This window comes from Callorhinchus milii, unplaced genomic scaffold (assembly GCF_018977255.1).
Source record: "Callorhinchus milii isolate IMCB2004 unplaced genomic scaffold, IMCB_Cmil_1.0 Scaffold23, whole genome shotgun sequence".
NCBI classification, from domain to species: Eukaryota; Metazoa; Chordata; class Chondrichthyes; order Chimaeriformes; family Callorhinchidae; genus Callorhinchus; species Callorhinchus milii.
This window is the reverse complement of record NW_024704764.1, coordinates 9,480,593-9,494,776: the sequence shown is the minus strand read 5'-3', so window position 1 is coordinate 9,494,776 and position 14,184 is coordinate 9,480,593. Positions and strand designations below refer to the sequence as shown.

The window sequence follows — 14,184 nt, the reverse complement described above, 5'->3', positions numbered from 1 at the left end:
TATCAAATGCAAAGATTATTATTATTATTAGTTTCCAAAGTCACGTTGATGCTGGAGGGACATTCCCGTCGAATAACAGCTCGCGGAGTCGGTCAAAACGGCCACAGCAGGAATGGTGCGCAGATTGCGTTCGCTCACGTACCTGCGGAACCACACGCAACTCGCGGTTAGTGGCGGTGGTGGTAACGATAATAAACCTCGTGGTAGTTTGGTCGGGTGCCATGTGGGTGTTTTCTGATTGGTTCCAACTTTTCAGTTCAACCAGTTCCTGGGTGCAGGCGATCTCACTGTACCTGAGCTCTGAGATTGTCAGGGTCCGAATCCCTGACTGTCCAGTGCCTCGGGATGTCCTACCGATATGAAAGGCGCTGTAAAAGGTGGTGTTGGTGGGTGGGATGGCGGAGGGGGGGGGGGGGGGGGTGGTGTAGGAGACCGCTACTGGGAGAGAAGAGAAGATGTTCTCTATTTTGGATCTAATTTGTCTCTTTACAGACTAGAAGACGTAGGAGCAGGAGGAGGCCATTCGACCTCTCGAGCCTGTGCCCCGCCATTTAATACGATCATGGCTGAGCTTCCAACCTAATTCCATTTTCCCGCCCTATCCCCGGATCCCTTGATCCCTCGATCCCTTTAGAAATCTATCAACCTCAGTCTTGAATATGTTCAAGGACTGACTGAGCATCCACGGCCTCCTGGGGCAGAGAATTCCACAAACGCACTACCCTCGGAGTGAAGAAATGTTTCCTCAACGCAGTTCGAAAAGGCTGACCCTTAATCCTGAGGCTGTGACCCTTAGTTTTAGATCCTCCAACCGGGGGGAACGGTCTCACGGCGTCTCCCCTGTCGAGACCCTTAAGAATCTTATAGGTCTCTACAAGATCAGCTCGGATTTTTCTATATTCCAGAGAATATGGACCTCGGTTACCCAACCTGTCCTCGTGGGTCGACCCCCTCATCCCAGGAACCAACCCCCAGTGAATCTACGCTGCGCCCCCTCCAAGGCGAGGATGTCCTTTCCGAAATAAGGAGACCAAAACTGCGCGCGATGTTCCAGGTGCGGTCTCACCGAGGCCTTATCCGGCCGCAGAGAGACTTCCCTACGCTTGTACTCTTAACCCTTCTGCCGCGAACGCCGACGTGGCCTCAGCCTTCCCAGGCGCTCGCTGCACCCGCACACTCACCTTTTCGTGACGGGTGTTACAAGGACACCCCAAATCCCTCTGAACGCTAACTCTTCCCCCTCTGGAAAATGATCCGCTTTTCTCTATGGACAGCCTGGGCGAACCACGGCAACACTCCCCCCCCCCCCCCCCCCCCCCCACCACGTCGTATCCGTCACTCTCTTCTGCCCAGTCCTCGCTCCCTCAGTCCCACCATCGCTGAACAACCTTCAGCCCCTCTCGATCGTAGGATCTTACACTCCCTTTGACGTTGCTTTTGGTCAAACCCCTCACCACCCCCACCCCCCCACCACCCCCTACCACCCCCCCTCAACACTCTGCTCTCCGTCACACCTGTCGAGCTCTTTGAAGTGATCGCTGCGTGTAACTGACGGTGGGAAAACCAGGACAGGGCAGGAATTCCTGGGACGTTCTGACGCGGTGGGGCAACGGAAATGTGCCTCCTGTATGTAAGTGCATCGAGGGGGACCCGGGGCGGAAGGCGGATCCGCGGTTGGGTCGAGGTACAGCTCGGCCGTGACCTAACGGAATGGCGGAACAGGCTCGAGGGGCTGAATGGCCTCCTCCTGGCTCCCTCCGTTCCGCTTTTGAGTTGTTGTTCGTCTCCTCATTCTTTACCCCCTCCTCAATCCCTCCCGGCTTCAAACCGCTTGATTTTTAACCCCATCATTTTCCTCTTCTATTGCTCCCCATTCCCTCCCTCCCCCTCCCTCTCCCTCCCTCCCCCTCCCTCGCCTTTATTCTCTCCTTCTTTCTCTCTGTCTCAGTGTCTCATTTCCTTTCTCCCTGTGTCAAACTGCTCCTTGTTACCCACCACCTCCCCACCCGCCCGCCCACCCACCCAATCACCCACCCACCTGCCACCCGCCCACCTGCCATCCGCCCACCTGCTGCCCACCCACCATACCCACCCACCATACCCACCCACCCTTCTTCTCATCCATCACCACACTTTGGAGGCACTTGGACACTATCTGCTGACACCCTCTCTCCACCCAGTCGCTTAGTTCGTTTTCCCCTCCGACTCCCCTTCCCCTACGTAACGTGGGGACAACCTGCCCCTCAGGGGGTCCTCCCTTTGCCCCCCAACTCTTCCCCCTCTCTCTCTCGCCCCTTTTTTTAGCACTGAGCAATTCCACTCACTCCAACCAACCCCTCCCCCCCGCGCAACCTAACCTGGGGGGGGTGGGGGTGGGCGGAGCGACTGACTGAGTGACGGGGCGGCTCGGCCAATCGCGGCGCGACTCCGGGCCGAGCGTCCAATGGGAGGGGAGGGGGGGGAAAGGGGGCGGCATTTCCTGCAGCCAAGTTAGTGTGAGAGCTCAGCTGTGCTCTCAGCTGCTGCTCAATGGGACTGTGTGTGGGGGCAGCCGAAGCCACACTGGGCACAGGGGGCCATGGAGTGGCTGTGCACAGACCCCCTCCCCTCCCTCCCCCCCACCCCAAACTGGTGCCAACCCACCCCCACCCTGACCTCTCCCCACCCCACCACCCCCACCCCCCCCCACCCCCCACCCCCACACACACAGCTCTCCTCTCCTTCCTCCTCCTCTTCCTCCACCTCCTCCTTCCCACCCAATGCAACTGGCAGTTGGCAGCATTTTCGTGGGGAGTGGGTGAGGTGAGGTGAGGTGGGAGTGTTGGGAGTCTGTGTGCAGGAAAGGACCCCCACCCCACCCCCCCCCCACCCCCCCACCACCTTCCATCACCCCCCCCCCCCACCCCCCACCCCCAATCCCTGCTCTTGCTGAGGGCCAGACTTGCATGAAGTTTAAAGAGAGTCCCTGATGGTAAGTTCTCCCCAGGAGCAGCCTTCAGCCCTTCCTTCCTTCCTCCCTCCCCATCTCCCCCCCCCTCCTCCCCCCCCCTCCTCCCCCCCACCAAACCCCTCCCTCAACCTTTGCAATCTGCAATCTACCTCCTTTCTCACACTCTCTCCTTTTTTTTTTCTCTCTCCCTCTCTTCTCTTCCCCCCTTTCCCCCCCACCCCACAGACAGTCTGAAGACATCTCCAGCCATAGGAGGCCTTACTGCTGCTTTGCTGCTGCTGCCGCCACTTGGACGTGGGCTGCTCGGAGCCTCAGGAAGATTGTAAGAAGCCACTTTCTTCTCGGTTCGCTCCTCGTCGCAACGATGGAAATGTTACACACAGAGAGAGAGAGAGAGAGAGAAGAGAGAAATGAAGATTTTAGATTTTCTCGATACATAGATTTTCTTTTCAGATGCTTTAAAAAAAATTTGGCCTGAGATCTCGTAAGAGGTTTTGTGACTTCTGCCCACGTTAAGTCGAAGGTTTGGGGTTAAGATTCTCCAGAGCGGAGTTAGAGTAGGAATCAAACCTCGACTGGACCCCGGACGTCTTAACTCAGTTGGTGGGGGGGGGGGGGGCAGTGGGTGGGGGGTGGTGGGGAGAGGGCAGTATTTGGATTGAATGCCCTGATGCCCTGAAGCAAATTTAGACTCTTAACAGCACAGAAAGTGTTCGTACAGCCCCGGGTAACATCTCTGTCTTGGAAACCCCCCCCACCCGCCCGCCCACCCACCCCTGCTCCCGCTCCCTCCCTCTCTCTCTCCCTCTCGTCGGTCCGTTCCCCCCCTCGACCCCCTCCGCAATAATAATTCTTGCATTTGATAGTAGCACTTGACAGGACTGACTGTAAAGACAATCGTCTTGTGTATTTTGTGGGCGAAATATCCATGTCCCCCGTTAAAGTTCTCGCTTTAGTTCACTGGAAAGAACCTCCGAAGGTGTGGTTTAGTTTTACTTTTATAAATATTTGTACCATCATTTTGGATTTTAAAAATTCCCAATTTTCTCCCCGCTTTTCTGGGGGACGGGACCATTCACAGCCAGTATGTCACCTACGTACACTCCTACACCCACCCCTCCCCTGCCCTCCACCCCTCCTGATCCCAACCCCCAACTGCCCAACGCCTTGGGACATCCTCCTGACGTGAAAGACCCTGTGTACGTGTAACTTGTTGTTAGTGTCACCAAAATAACCATTTTTTTTCACGCCTTAAAGGGGTTCAGTTGAAGAGTGGGTGGGTTTGGGGGGGTAGGAGAGGGAATCTTCCCTAAATCCCAGTCTCTCTTTTCCCCCTGTTCGGGGTCCAGTCGAGGTTTGATTCCCACTCTTAACTCAGCTCTGGAGAATCTTAACCCCAAACCTTTTCCCCTGTTCTGGGGAAAAACTTCACAGTTTGGACACCAAACCACCAAATTATTTAAATCCAGCCTTGATTTGTCTTGGTTTTATTTTGTTCCGAATGAGACTGAATTGACGAATTTTAAATTCTATGACGATAGTTTTCCAACTGGGGGGGAAAGAGACAACAACAAGATTTCATTTAGAGAGCGCCTTTCACGTCGGGAGGACGTCCCAAGGCGCTGGACAATTGGATCGGGACCCGAGCATTGGGGGGAGATGGTCAGGGTGAGGGGAGGGAAGGGAGGGAGCGAGGAGGGGGTAGAGTCGAGAGGGGAGCTGAAGGCAGGGTCAAAGAGAAAGGTCTTGAGATCAGCCTTGAAGGAGGAAAGGGAGGAAGCGGCGAAGGCACTGAGGATGGAGTTCCAGAGGCTGGGGGCTGAGAGGCTGAAGGCTCGGCCACCGATTGTAGGGCGGTTGGGGCGGGGTATGTGGAGCAGACCGGAGTCAGAGGAACGGAGTGTACGGGCAGGTAGGTAGGGGGAGAGTAGGTCGGAGAGGTAGGAGGGAGCAAGGTTCAGGCCCCCAGTGTCCTGCCCTTGAGGGGTGTCTTTTGTTGCCTGAAGGGGAACATTCTTTATCTACATCTTCATTCTGATGGTCATTTGGAAGCTGTGTTTTTTTTCTGAGGTTCTTAAGAAGAAACCAGCTCCCAAAATTCAGGCTGGATTTAAGAATTTTCCCCAATTCTAATCGTAACTAGAAAGATCAACTCGGATGGGTTTGCCTGCTAGGTCTTGGTGAGTGGCTCAGTCCTGTCTAGCACTGACACTGTCTTCATGTGAGTAGGGAGTTGGATTTACCAGACTTGGCCTGGGAAAGCTCAAATGGTTGAGTGTTGGACCTGGGACCGGAAGGTTCTGGGTTGGAACCTCGGTTGACTTGGGCCTTCGCCTCGTTGGGGAGGCTGGTGGGAAGAAGGTAAGTGGGACTCCTCGGAGTATTAGGTTGACTGCTTCACAGTGATCAGAGGCAGACTCTGAGGTGTAGACACGACCTCCCATCCTGAGAGCCAAAGCTCTGATGAGTTGGGTGGTCCCGGCCAGGCAACTACCATGGCTCAGTCAGCAGGACTCTCACCCTATGGGTTTAAGGCCCACTTGGGGACTTTGAGCTCACAGTCAAGTGTAGTACTGGGGGAGGGGAGGGAGTGTGCTGTATAGATGCTGCCCTTGAGATGAGACATTAAGCTGAGGTCCCATCTAGGTTTGTTCTGGTGGTTGTCAAAGTTCCCCACAGCGCTGTTGGAAAGCGGAAGGCAGTTTTTCTTCTCCCAGTGTCATGGCCGACAATCCGGTAGATAAAACGCTCATTCACTTCACAGCTGGTTGTAGGACTTTGCTGTGCACGAAAGTGGTTGCAGTTTTTTGGCAACAAAATACAGTCACTAGACTTGCCAGCAAATGCCTGTGAAGCACTTTGAAGCATTTTTAGCTGTAAAATCATTTTATTGTCCATCCAAACCAATCCCCTTCTATGGTACACCTAAACCTAGTGCAGTGGTACCTGTGTCTTCCCCTTCAGGCCCCATTGATGGACAGCTGGTCTGGTCAATCCATTATTGTGCTGTAATCCTGTAATCCTGTCTCTTTACAGCCAGTTCAGGCCAGAATACCCGCTCCCCATCTGCCCTCTAACCCTCCCCTCCCTGGGGGAGGATTGTTTCAGCCCAGATTCCCACTATCGATCTCATGATCAGTGGCGCTTCGGGGATTCGAACCCAGAACAAGACTTGGTCCCAAGTCCCGTGCTCAACCAACCGGCCGAGCTACTGCTCTGGGCCTGTGGAGGTGGGGGTGAGAAATCTTGCTGAAATCTGGACGTTCTCTGCTTGTAGGGACTGGAGCAGACACGGAGACCTGAGGAAGGGCTGAACCTCTCTGTGCAGCAATGATGGATCTCCATGTCAAAGAGGTCAAGGTAAGATGGGCATGAGGGGGGGGGGGGGGGTGTTGTCTTATGGATTAGCCGCACCAGCTTGTTGTTTATTCCGGCTCTTCCTCACCTGATGGGCATTTGGTTACTCTCCCCACCTCACCCCCACCCACCCCACACCTCGTTCAAGCGGAGCCCTGAGGAGCGAGGGTGGAAACGGTGGTGGGAGGGAGTCCCATTCCAGGAGCCCCAGGATAGGGTGTGTGGGGGGGGGTCACGGGGAAGGCAGCGCCTGGTAACAAGATAGCCAAATCGACCAAAAATAAATCCTTTTCACTTCCAATGATTAATAATAATAATAATAATAACACTATTCCTTGCGTTTGGTGCAGCGCCTTCTCACGTTGTTGAGACGTCTCGAAGCGCTTCACACTGCAAAGTGAATTGACTGTGTACACTGTGTGACAAATGTTAGACACTGCATTTCAATTATATTATGTTGAATTTAACAGTAATTTGACTGAGATTGTTTTCCAATTAAATTAGACTGAGGCTGTTCCTCACTCCCTGTTAAAGACCAGAGAGGGGAAGGAAGGTCTCAGCTGCACTGTGGCTGATGGTGGGTGTAGGTCCTGTTTCGGCCACAAGGCGTCGCTCCCCACAGAATCCACTGTTGACAATCATTAGCTTTGCAGGTGTTTGGGGGGTGTGTGTGTTTGGGGTGTGTGTGTGTTTGGGGGGTGTGTGTGTTTGGGGGTGTGTGTGTTTGGGGGTGTGTGTGTTTGGGGGGTGTGTGTTTGGGGGGTGTGTGTGTTTGGGGGGGTGTGTGTTTGGGGGGTGTGTGTTTGGGGGGTGTGTGTTTGGGGGGTGTGTGTTTGGGGGGGTGTGTGTTTGGGGGGTGTGTGTTTGGGGGGGTGTTTGGGGGGTGTGTGTGTTTGGGGGGTGTGTGTGTTTGGGGGGTGTGTGTGTTTGGGGGGTGTGTGTGGGGTGTGTGTGGGGTGTGTGTTTGGGGTGTGTGTGTGGGTGTGTTTGGGGTGTGTGTGTTTGGGGTGTGTGTGGGTGTGTGTTTGGGGGGTGTGTGTGTTTGGGGTGTGTGTGTGTGTTCGGGGTGTGTGTGTGTTTGGGGTGTGTGTGTGGGGTGTGTGTGTGTGTGTGGGGTGTGTGTATGTTTGGGGTGTGTGTATGTTTGGGGTGTGTGTGTTTGGGGTGTGTGTATGTTTGGGGTGTGTGTATGTTTGGGGTGTGTGTGTGGGGTGTGTGTGTTTGGGGTGTGTGTGTGGGGTGTGTGTTTGGGGTGTGTGTTTGGGGTGTGTGTGTGTGGGGTGTGTGTGTGTGGGGTGTGTGTGTGTGGGGTGTGTGTGTTTGGGGTGTGTGTGTGGGGTGTGTGTGTTTGGGGTGTGTGTGTGTGGGGTGTGTGTGGGGTGTGTGTATGTTTGGGGTGTGTGTGTGTGTTTGGGGTGTGTGTTTTGGGGTGTGTTTGCGTGTGTGTGTATTTCAATACCTCTGTCTTCCGTTTTGCATTACATTTTCACTCTTCTATGACAGTTTTGTTTATAAAAAAAAGAAACTTAATTTCCCCCTAAAATTCCCAGCAGAGTATATATTTGGTAGAGAGCCGTAAACGCGTAGTGACTGTAATGTCTTGTGGGCAAACAAGTTGAAATAACACCTACGGCCGGGAGACGCGACTCCGAAAGCTCTCTGTACGCTGTCCGTCGTCAGCACTCCCAGGTTAGCGACGGCACAGGTTAGAGATGGCGTGAGGTTTTGCTGTCGTTTGGGGTCCTGTCGCTCAGGGGTTTAGAGCACTCGCCTCGCAAGCGAGAGGACCCGGGTTTGATCCCCGGGCGGGGCGGGCGGGGCGGGGCGGGCGGGGCGAAACGTTGGCCAAGTTTCCTTACTCCACGCGCCTCTTTTACCGAGCAGTAAGTAGGAGTCCAGTTGTTCATCGAATGGCAGATCACTTTTAATAATAATAATAATAATAATCCTCGCATTTGATATAGCGCTTTTCACGTCTTCTCGACGTCCCAAAGCGCTTCACAGAACGCACTGTAAAGCGAATTGACTGTATATTTGTGGGCGAACGCGGCGGCCGATTGCGCACAGCAATGTCCCACAAACAGTCGCGGATTGAAAATGACCAATTTATTATTGTTTTGGGTTTTTGGAGGTATTATTATTAGGGCTCTGTGTGGAGTAAGGAAACTTGCCCGAGGTTTGGCCCTGACTGACCCCCCGGGGATTGAACTCGGGTCTCTCTCTTGTAAGCGAGTGCTCTAACCACTGAGCGACAGGACTCCACTTTTCCGGGGTTGGTAATCTTTTTTTAAAAAAAAAGCATTTGGTTACTCAATGGGACACTGCTGTGCGCAACCGGCCGCTGCGTTTCGCCCACAAAATATACAGCTATTTCGGTTGTTACTTAAAGGCTGGACTTGAGGTACCGATCTGCCGTGATCTTATAGAATGGCAGAACAGGCTCGAGGGGCTGAATGGCCTCCTCCTGTTTCTATATCTCAGTCTATTCTGTGTAGCGCTTTGAGACGTCCCAACGACGCAATATCGAATGCGTGGATTATGATTATTATTCTTTTAGTTTAGTTTCTTTCGAAAGAAGACCTGCTCGTTCGTTTCATACATTTGAGCCGTGTCATTCCACATTGATAAGAAATCACTCCCTGTGTCTGTCGGGGGAAGTGACTCACTCTCTCGCGCCTGGGAAGCACAGATAAGCCGCTGTGAGTTACAAACACCATTTATAAAATTCAATTACCTTTGACGTTGGGTCCAATTATCGTGTCACAGCATCTTACCTTTGCTTTGTGGTGTGAGACAGCTCTGCTCGCTGACATCTTTCTGTTTAACAACCCCTTTGCTGACTTAAAACGGACACAGTATCATGACACCGGCCCCGCGCCCCCGCTTTCAAAAAACTTGAACTCCTACCCTTCACAAGATAACTTTCTCACTGTATGGCAGTATTTCGAGAGGACCTAAGATCGTGTAACCCTGACCTGGGAGTGTGGACGGACGCACAGTGTAGAGGAGCTTTACTGTGTCTCTAACCCTGACCTGGGAGTGTGGACGGACGCACAGTGTAGAGGAGCTTTACTGTGTCTCTAACCCTGACCTGGGAGTGTGGACGCACAGTGTAGAGCTTTACTGTGTCTCTAACCCTGACCTGGGAGTGTGGACACACAGTGTAGAGCTTTACTGTGTCTCTAACCCTGACCTGGGAGTGTGGACGCACAGTGTAGAGGAGCTTTACTGTGTCTCTAACCCTGACCTGGGAGTGTGGACACACAGTGTAGAGGAGCGTTACTGTCTCTAACCCTGACCTGGGAGTGTGGACGCACAGTGTAGAGGGAGCGTTACTGTCTCTGACCCTGACCGGGGGTGTGGACGCACGGTGCAGAGGGAGGTGTAACTCCAGATCTAGCCTGTGCTGTACCAGTGGATGCTGCAGATACCCAGAGACTGATTTTGGTTTTGATTAACCTGAAACTGAACAGCAGCCAAAGGAGGTGAGATTCAAAATGTTCCAACAACAACAAGTGACGTTTGTGTAAGCGTCTTTCACGCCAGCAAGACGGTCAGGGATTTTGATGCACCACCATAAACCCAGATTGTTGTGATCGGCGGCGGCGGGAGGCGGGGGTGGTGGGGGGGATGGTGTTGGTGGGAGAGAGAGAGAGAGAGAGAGACGGTTTGGGTTCACCGAGTGGTTTAGATTGTCCGGTTCCTGAACCGTGGCGGCACTGAGCATCCTGGGCGTGTTTCCTGGCGCGAGCGGCTCAGCTCATGTCCACAAGGCCGTCCACTGCCTTCTTTTTGTTTTTCCTCCCTTCGGCCTCCAGTTAGGAAGTTACATGTACAGAAAAGGGAGGACGTTTAAGCCTTTGAAAACAATCCGGTCCGTGCCAAGTCAGTCCCTCTCCGAACCGTTGGGAATGTAACTCTCCTAAGCTGCAGTTGTTGGGCTGCATTACAGGAAAGCAATGCCGACGTTTCGTTGTCGGAAGGGCACGTGTTTGAAGGAAGAAAGAAAGACCTTGCCTTTTTTTTTAATATAGAAGTTTCCTCACTGTCCGCATGCTGCACAGCAATTACTGCCGAGTGCATCGACTTGGACAAACAAAGACAAAAAGATCCTGTGACACAGTTGGAAAAGAGAAGGGAGTTTCCTCACGTGTCTTATTTTAAACCGATAAAGGCACTGTAGGAATGCAAGTCCTTTCTCTATTTTATCAGTGACTGTTACCTAACCCGTAGACGGAAAGTGGGATGTTGTCAACTTGAGCGCTAACTCCTTTTAAACTACAGTATTCACAACTTTGTCTGAACCGCTGTCTCTCCTTTGGCTCGAGTGGTCCTGGGAACACTTGTTCCCCAATCCTTGGAACCTGTTTGTACAGAGTGAATTGGCAAGACCCAAACCAGTGAGTCAGCACAATGCTGAGAAACCTGCAAGATTAACTCTCCGTTTGCTGAAAAGAGCTGCATATGTGTGTGTTTTTAATTATCAAAGCCAGCTGCGAGGAGTGCTTTCCTGGGGGGTAATAATCCCTTCAATAAACAAATAAATAAATAAATAAATAAATAATAATAATTTAGTCGCTCAATCCACAACTGTTTGTGGGGGACACAGCTGTGTGCAATCGGCTGCCACATCTTCACCCACAAATTATAGTCAATTCACTTTACGTTTTGTTTTAACGGGTAATTGTAGTTGAGGTACAGATCAGGCATCGATCTTATAGAGTGACGGAACAGGCTCGAGGGGCTGAATGGGCCACTCCTATTTCTATATTGCAGTATATTCTGGGAAGCGCTTCGAGACGTTCTCGAAGACGCGATAAGGCTCCCATCAAACGCAAGGATTATTATTACTTCTGTCGCACCTTTCTCAACCGGGAGGATGTTTCGAAACCCCTTAAAAGTGTGCGAGTCGGTTAGGGTTTGCGCATAAGATTTGGGGGACACCGTCCCTGATCATCATCATCAGAATAATTTTCGTAAATGTTTATTTTGGCGATCAAAAAAAGTTTTAAAACCAGGCGAAAGGTTTGGAAAGAGGGGCAGGAAGTTAGGGCTGTTTGTTTATTTGTTTATTTGTTTGTTTGTTTGGATTTAGGAGTTTTGAGTACGAGTTGTTTGGCTGTGACGGCGGCTCAGAGCGATGCCCTGCCCTGCCCTGCCTGGCAGTGTGGTGTGGGGGAGGGGGGAGGGAGAGGAGGGAGAAGGGGGGGGTGAGAGGGGGGAAGAGGTAGGGAAGGGGGAGAGAGGAGAGGGGGGAGAAGGGGGGAGAGAGGAGGGGAAGGGGGAGAAGAGGGAGGGGGGAGAGGAGGGGGTGGAGAGGGGGTTAGAGGGGAGGGGGCGGAGGGGTGGTAGAGGGGGGTGAGAGGGAGAGGAGGGGGTGGAGGGGAGTGGGGGGTGGAGGGGAGAGGGGGAGGGGAGGGGGGAGAGGGAGATGAGGGGGTGGAGGGAGAGGGGGTGGAGGGGAGTGGGGGGGAGGAGGGGAGTGGGGGAGAGGAGAGGGAGTGGGGGAGGGAGGGGGAGGGGGAGAGGAGAGGGGGTGGAGGGGAGTGGGGGAGAGGAGAGGGGGGGAGAGAGAGATTAAAAAAAAAGTATCAGTTTCCATGTTGCACAAACTGTTGCAAAGTGTTGTCTGACCAGAATGGCGCCATCCGCCTCCCCAACCAATGGGGACATTGCTCCCGAGAGGGGGGGTTCAGCTAATTGACCGAGTGGAGTGCAATGTGGGTGTGTGTGTAGGTGGTGGTGGTGGCGAGAGAATGGGGGGGAGGAGGAGGAGGGAGGAGGAGAGGCTGCTGGGAGATGTAGTCCTGGGCTCGGCGCCTGCGCGTTGAAGCCGAATGGCGGCGGCGGCGGGGGAGGGAGGGAGGAACTACGACTCCCGGCGTGCACTGGCAGGAGCGAGCGCATGCGCGGACGGACGGACGGACGGACACGCAAAGCGTGCGCTATGTGTATAGGGAAGAAGAAGAGGCGGCGGCGGAGGAGGAGGAGAAGGGGGGAGAAGAAGGAGCGCGCGGTGCTGCCCCCTGTGGCCTGGCGGGCGCGCGGTGCAAAAGCGCCGCCTCGCCTCTCCGCTGCATTGTTATTGGAAGGAGGAGGGAGGGGAAGGGAGAGAGGGAGAGAGAGAAGAGAGAGAGAGAGAGAAGAGAGAGAGAGAGAGGGGGGGAGGAGGGAAATAGAGAGAAAAAAGGCTGCGCCCTGTCAGCCCGGGCCGCCATTTTTGACTGCGCTGTCGTCTCTCCGTAAAAAAAAAAGATTATTATATATATTTTTTTTTTCTTTCTCGCCCGCCCGCCCGCCCGCGCCCCGCCCCCGCCCGCCCGCCCGGGATACCGAGAGAGAGAGAGAGAGAGAGAGAGCGCGGAGGGAGAGATGGAGAGATAGAGAAAGAAAGAAAGAAAGAAAGAAAGAGAGAGATGTGAAGAGAAAAGATTTTTTTTTCCCCCCCTTCAAAAAAAAAGAAAGAGAGAGAGAGAGAGGGGGGGTGGGACAGGGACCACACACGGACCCCCGGGGGGAGGGGGTGGGGGGGGGTGGGGTAGAGAGAGAGACAAACCCGGGAGGGAGGGAGGGGCGCGCGCGAGAGAGAGAGAGAGCGGGAAAAAAAAATTTTTAGGAGGTGGAGGAGGAGAAGAAGAGGCGACGGCGGCGGTTTTTTTTTCCTCTGAGGAGAAGGAGGAGGAGGAGAGGGAACCCAAAAAAAAAGAGCTGCGACCGTGAGAGAGAGAGAGAGAGAGAGGGAGAGAGAGGGAAGAGGGACTCGACCGCCCGCCCCGACTCGGCCCCTTCCCCGGGGTTCAACAGCCACAGGCCCCGACCCCCCCCCCTCAACCCTCCCTCCCTCCCGACCCCTCCTCTCACTCAGCACCACCACCACCACCACCCGGGGGAGGAGGAGGAGGAGGAGGAGGAGAGGAACTTTCTTCTCTTCATTTATTTTTTTTTATTTTGGATTATTATATAAAAAAATAGCTTTTCGAAAAAAAAAATTTTTTTTTTCCGCTCTCGCGGGGAACGGGCGGGAAGGGGAGAGAGGGGAGAGGGTGAGGGGGGAGTGGGGTGGGGTGGGGGGGGGGGGAGAGGAACGCCATTGGTTGCAGCGCGTGTGTGTTTGTGTGTGTGTGTGGAGGGGGGGTCCGGACACGCACCCCCCCCCCCCACCGCCACCACCACCACCGCTCGACTCGCCTCTCCTCCCGAGGGTCGAGGCCAACCCCCCCCCCCCTTTCCCCGGGTCGAGGGGGAAAGAGGGGAGAAAAAGGGGGAAAGGATTCCTCCCCCCACACACCCCCCCTTTCGCGAGGAAATCGAGCCCCGAGGACGCGGCCTGGCTTCGGCATCACGTGGTGAGTCTTTTCCTGGCGGCTTTTGTGTTACTTTTCCCTTTTTTTTTCCTCTCCCCCTTCCTCCTCCTGAGAGGAGAATGTCTCCCCCAATGTTCTTGTGTGTGTGTGTGTGTGTGTCTGTGACTGGGGGGGTAGGGGGGGGTGTGTGACTGGTGGGGGGGGGGGGAGAGGGGGTCGTTGTCTGGTGGTGCCTTCGCCCACGTTTATTTTTTTTTAAACGTGTGTGTGTGTGTTATTTAAATGTGTTTTTTTTTAAAAAAATAAGCTGCTGTTTACTGTGTGTGCGACATACTGCGTGCGTGTGTGTGTGTGTATGTGTATAAGTGTGTGTATGTACACATATATATGTGTGTATACACTGGAAGGGGAAATATATATCTGCGTGAGTGTACATATATGTACTGTGCGCATACATTGTGTGTGTGTGTGTGTGTGTATATTAAAGTATACACTGCAAGGTGGGGAGGGAGGGAAAATATATATACTTGTGTGTGTGTGTGTGTGTGTGTATATATGTGTGTGTGTGTGTGA

The 14,184-nt window shown here is 53.6% G+C and overlaps 1 protein-coding gene across 2 annotated transcripts in view; it reads left to right on the top strand.

Moving 5' to 3' along the window:
- The first annotated feature begins 2,939 nt into the window (after positions 1-2,939).
- The window catches only part of kansl1b (KAT8 regulatory NSL complex subunit 1b), a 67,429-nt gene continuing 56,184 nt past the window's right edge, over positions 2,940-14,184 (top strand). The window contains exons 1-3 of one of the 2 annotated variants that reach the window (XM_042343358.1): positions 2,940-2,971; positions 3,176-3,272; positions 6,228-6,310. The gene's annotated coding sequence lies outside the window, so the exon portion shown is untranslated. Of the gene's footprint in view, positions 2,972-3,175; positions 3,273-6,227; positions 6,311-13,553; positions 13,654-14,184 lie in introns of those variants that run through there. The other variant, XM_042343357.1, reaches the window with a different exon arrangement.